The following is a 5565-nucleotide window of genomic DNA, read 5'->3' on the forward strand; positions in this document are numbered from 1 at the left end:
GTGCATGATTTTTCGTCATTTTTTGAGGTTATGGCTCAACCATGACGTGATGGGTGATTTTTGATACCGAATTTGAATTCAGCGCCCCAAAATCCATAGGAAAATTACTAATTGAATCAGTTATATACTAGGCAGTCTGATAAGTACCTGAAAATTCTAAGAGATGGCATTAGTATTCACTAATGTGAACCATTTTCGTCGAGCCTGATCCTTCAAATGACGCCTGTCAAAACTTCAGCCATTTATGTTTACGCATTTACAAGTTACAGCACTGAGAAGCAACTAACCTCCGCGTTTTTTTTAATATGGAAAAATCTGAGTTTCGAGTTTTGATCAAACACTATCTTCGCAAGAAAACGATATCCGAGACCAAGGCCAAGCTGGATAAGTATTACCCGGTCTCTGCACCGTCGACTGGAACGATTCATAAGTGGTTTACCGAGTTTCGTTGTGGCCGTACGAGCACAGTTGATGCTGAACGATCTGGGCGCCAAAAAGAGGTCACTACACCAGAAAATGTCGAAAAAATCCATGATATGATGTTGAATGATCTCAAAGTGAAATTGAGAGAGGTAGCTAATGTTGTAGGCATATCATTGGAACGTGTGGGCAATATCGTGCATTCAGTTTTGGGCATGAAGAAGCTCTGCGCGCGATGGGTGCCGCGTTTACTCACAGTGGACCAAAAACGAATTCGTGTGACAACTTACGAGCAGAATTTGGCATTATTTTCGCGTAAGCCAACCGAGTTTTTGCGCCGATTCATAACCATGGGTGAAACCTGGATCCACTGCTATACTCTTGAGTCAACGCAACAGGCAAAACAGTGGGTTCCACCGGGCCAAAGTTCTCCGAAACGTCCAAAAACGCAACAATGGGTCGGAAAGGTTATGGCCTCCGTATTTTGGGATGCACATGGCATAATATTCGTGGACTATCTTGAAAAAGGTAAAACCATAACCGCAGCATACTATTCATCATTATTGGACCGATTGAAAACCGAAATCGCCGAAAAACGACCGCAATTGAAGAAGAAAAAACCGCTTTATCATCACGACAATGCGCCTGTGCATTCATGCTTAGTTGCACAAGCAAAATTACATGAAATCGGCTTCGAATTGGTCCTTCAGCCACCGTATTCACCAGACGTGGCCCCCAGCGACTATTACTTGTTCCCTAACCTGAAGAGATGGCTCACCGGTAAGCATTTTTACTCAAATGAGGAGCTCATAGCTGAAACTGAGGCGTATTTTGGAGACCTTCCGATCGAGTACTTTTCGGACTGTATCAAAAAGTTAGAAAATCGTTGGACTCGCTGTATCGACCTAAAAGGAGAGTATGTTGAAAAATAAAACCGACTTTGGCCAAAAAAACGTCTCCGTGTTTCATTTTTCAGGGACTTATCAGACTGCCTAGTATACCTGCACTGATATAACTGCTTTATCAGTTATACTGATATTGAAGAAAGCAATTAATTAGAAGAGGTTATTTTCCAAATATATTTACGTACATATTTACGTATATCTAGAACATTTTCAATTTGTGTCCAATTTAAAATTTTCATCAAGATGATTTGTAAATCTGGTTAAAATGTACTAAAATTGTGCTTTAAACTCACTGAGCTGTTGAAAACAAAATGGTTTAACGTGTTTACGTCGCCTGCTACCAATTTGGGCGCCTTGATTTACTACACTTGCGTTAGTGTCGCACAGTTGGCGCGGAATTCAAAATAAACATTAAAACTAATTCTAGTCATTCAAGTTAATAATTATCATAAGCTGAACAAGATTGTATATGACTTGTATTTATTAAAATTTTGTTTATGAAATATAAGTTAGTTTTTGGAGTTCAATGAAAATAAACTTAGCAAGTTAAAAAAATAATATTGTTTGTTATATGCATAATAGTAATTGCTTCAAACATTTTTAAATTTCTAAAGTAAACTTATCCTTCATGACATTTTATTCACACATAGATATACATCTTTTTATCAATTCATGGGTGAAATTAATTTGTAAATTACTATTAGTACTTCACAACCTTTACACCTGTGTATTGTTATCAACTAAGTATAAATATTCTAGGAAAAATTTTCCAATAAAGTTTTGGTTATACTTTAATATTACAAATAATATTGGAGTATAAATAAAATCTTAATAATAAATTTTTCCTCTAACAATTTATGCTAAGTCTATAATTGATTCACTACAGTTACGATATAACTGATTGACTTCAGTTACGGTATTTTTACTGTTAAAATTAGTAAAATTCTGAAAATAACTGGTTCATCAATTAAAATTAGGTGTGCTGAATGAATTAGTAAAATTTCTACTAATTCAAATTTAACATCACAGTCCATGCACCAGACTGACATGTGCAGTAATACCCGCTGATGAGATCATGAGAATCATCATCAGCATGATTCATTCCATCACCATGAAAATTCCTGTATGCAATAAGGTTTAATGTGTTGTAGCATTTCTAAACTTGGAATATATCCTGATTCTCAGGAAACCTGGTTCATGAACACGTTCATACAGTTGAAGTTCTTCATCATTTTCTCTTATTAGTTTATCTTGCATGTAACACGCGGCAAGATTTACTTGATAAACACCTATTGTCAAGTTCTTTAAGTACTCTAGATCAGAGATGGGGAAGTCTGCAATGTCACGGTGATCTAATAGTCTCCATTGGTCATTCCTCATCCGAAAATTGTCCACCTCAACCCTCGCATGAACTACATTATAGGAGTCTGCAATATTTGTAAGATTTGTCGAGCGAGGTCGGCATTTGCATCTTGCATGAGTATGCCGGGCTGATATCGAGTTAATATTGCACCAGCAATGCGATAAAACTCGTCAATATTTTTTGCATGATGTACATTCAATGTGTCGGAGAGAAACTTGAATACAGAACAAAGGTGGCCATTTCTGCTGTCTAATACCCACCGACTTTTCGTGATGATACGCGATTCATTCGCATCTTCGGTGGATAGTTGGCTCTGTCCATGTTGAAGTAATGCTAGCATTTTATGATCAATGCCTAAATGTCGTAAAAATGGTACAGCATGACGGTGCCCTCTATCCACCAAAATAATGTCATCATTTTCAAACCAATCCCTTAATGACTCTCCATCTCAGTGAAGCTCATGTATGAGGATTTCAGAATCGTTATTTTGAGAATCTGAAAATATGGACCGAAGATTGCGAAAATATACACATCAAGAGCTACAACTAGAGTTTGTTTCAGAAGATGCCTGTGTTTGTGAGCAGAATAAGACTGTCGCAGTATACGATAGTTAGAACTCTTATGTATATATGTATATGTACTATGTATATCTAATCGTGCTTTGTTATTGATCTAGGTACATTATTATCTTGAAAGAACCTTTGTGATAAAGATTTTCTAATATAATCTATCACGGACGTCACAGTTTGTCGGGGTTTGTACTCAAATATGACTTTTAAAAAGTCATCACTTAAACCTTGTCTCATTTTGCACAAAAAGGTCAATGCATTCTTTTTACTTTTGTATCTAAGTTTTCCATACTCTTCAGCACCGGCCCACAATAAGTGAAAAGTTCTTCAAACTGTTGCTTTGTTACAGGTGCGATGCATTGGAATTCGTCATCGGACAAATTGTTTTAATCTGTAAATCTATCATTATTTGCGCTAACTTTTCTAGGTTGATCTAAAAATTCTGACATTTCCGATCATTTAATAATACGCGGCCTCTTTGCGAACCTTAGACCAGGTAATAGAATCTTTAAAAAGAGACCATTCTCATCAAAAGAATGTTTGCTTGCCCTTACATTTGTTTGGATATAAATAGTTTTCTCTATGAAAACCTTTACTCTACACGCGATCGATATTGTGTGCAAATTATTTGCAGAATTACATATCATACAAATACCATTTGCTGTTTGTGTTAGTACATTCAAACAAAGACAAGTTGGATCTGCATCGATTAGTGCTATTTTATGCAAAATAGATCTATTACAGTTGATACACAATTTGGAATCGACATTTAAGTGGAAAGGTGGATGAGTTTGCTCATTACGTCTGGTGTTTGCGATTTGCCGTTTGATTATATTTTCATCACCATCCATGAGTGCCAATTGCCGTATTATGAATAATTGTTCACATGTATAACAACATCTTTGCAGTGGTCTCCCGGCCATTTTTTCAGTCATACACTTACGTGTTGAAAACTTAGCCTTGATTAGAAACACAAAAAATGTAAATTAATAACTTTCAATCGATGCATTCAATCGACCAATTGCGAAAAGGAATCAAATTCTGTTTGGAGAAGACTTTATTTGCACAAAAAAAATTATCAAGAACGGTAGTCAAAAGTGCAAGAGTAAATAAATAATAATATTACTTATGCATATATACTACAAAGTCTAATGATTTACTGTGATGCAGAAGACACATAAATTATTTGACCCGTTGTAACGCTAGCTATGGGTAGAAATAAATAACAATAAAACAATGTGACTAGATTTATTCTATTTCATTGCTGGTATAGATACAGCTATACATGATGTTTCTTCTGACCATCCGATTGCTGTTGCTTATGGAGACAGACGTGTAGGAGCGAGCGAAATACGCCTGTTGTAAACAAAACAAAGTCAGTCGCGTAAATCAGTCATACAGAGGGTATTGCTAAACAACATCAGTTTAGAGATACCCCCATTAGACAAATGCTTAATAGAATTACACATATCATATAATGGCAATACGTATATTACAGTTTTGTACTACAAATATGAATAAGTTGTATTTACCATATTTCAGTAAGTGCATTTTGTACTCTTTATGAGTGAAATACACGTGCTTTATCATAAATGTATTCGTTATTTTTCAACCTAAGATCGTATGGTTGAATAAACGGTACTATTTTTATCAGTGTGGCTATAGGTACAGAATTGAACGCTGATAGAATAACTGAGATTATTCGCTACACGAATATCGATGTAGTGAAATTATATACGCGCAAATACACGTATGATATACATGTGTGAAATAAATAAATATTCTGTATCACTTGCGGGGAAAATGCAGAAGACGGTCGCCCCGGGGTTGTTCCGTGTTTACAGGGCAGACGAGACTTTTGCCAAAACGTCGGTTACTCATAGACTACACAAACGAGTTAAGCCCTTCTCAATAATAATAATTGTATATATTATGTGCATACTAGGGTGGTCCAAAGAATATATAAGGCACTATATATATATATAATTAAAATTTCGCCGGGAGCGGGTGCTAATCTGAAAAATTGCACCCGCTTCCAGCGAAATCGCGGTAAAATTTCAGCCACAACCACGTCCCACAACCGTGAGATAGGTGATAGGGATATTCCCAAGGGTCAGCTCGATCGTAGTGCAATGGAAGAGCCTCATCCTGGAGGAACCGCCTTTTGATCACGGTAGCCTCTACGCCAAGTAAGTATATAAGTAAGTATATATATATATATATAATTGAAAATTTGTCATAAGGACAACCGCAGGATTTCGCCGGGAGCGGGTGCTAATCTGAAAAATTGCACCCGCTTCCAGCGAAA

The 5565-nt window shown here is 36.4% G+C and overlaps 1 protein-coding gene and 1 pseudogene across 1 annotated transcript in view; both read right to left on the bottom strand.

The window, feature by feature from the left end:
* LOC117173604 overlaps positions 1-5565 on the bottom strand; it is a 99812-nt gene that overhangs the window by 25829 nt on the left and 68418 nt on the right. The window lies entirely within an intron of this gene.
* On the bottom strand, positions 5262-5454 carry LOC117174009 (annotated as a pseudogene).

Source organism: Belonocnema kinseyi, chromosome 5 (assembly GCF_010883055.1).
Source record: "Belonocnema kinseyi isolate 2016_QV_RU_SX_M_011 chromosome 5, B_treatae_v1, whole genome shotgun sequence".
NCBI lineage: Eukaryota > Metazoa > Arthropoda > Insecta > Hymenoptera > Cynipidae > Belonocnema > Belonocnema kinseyi.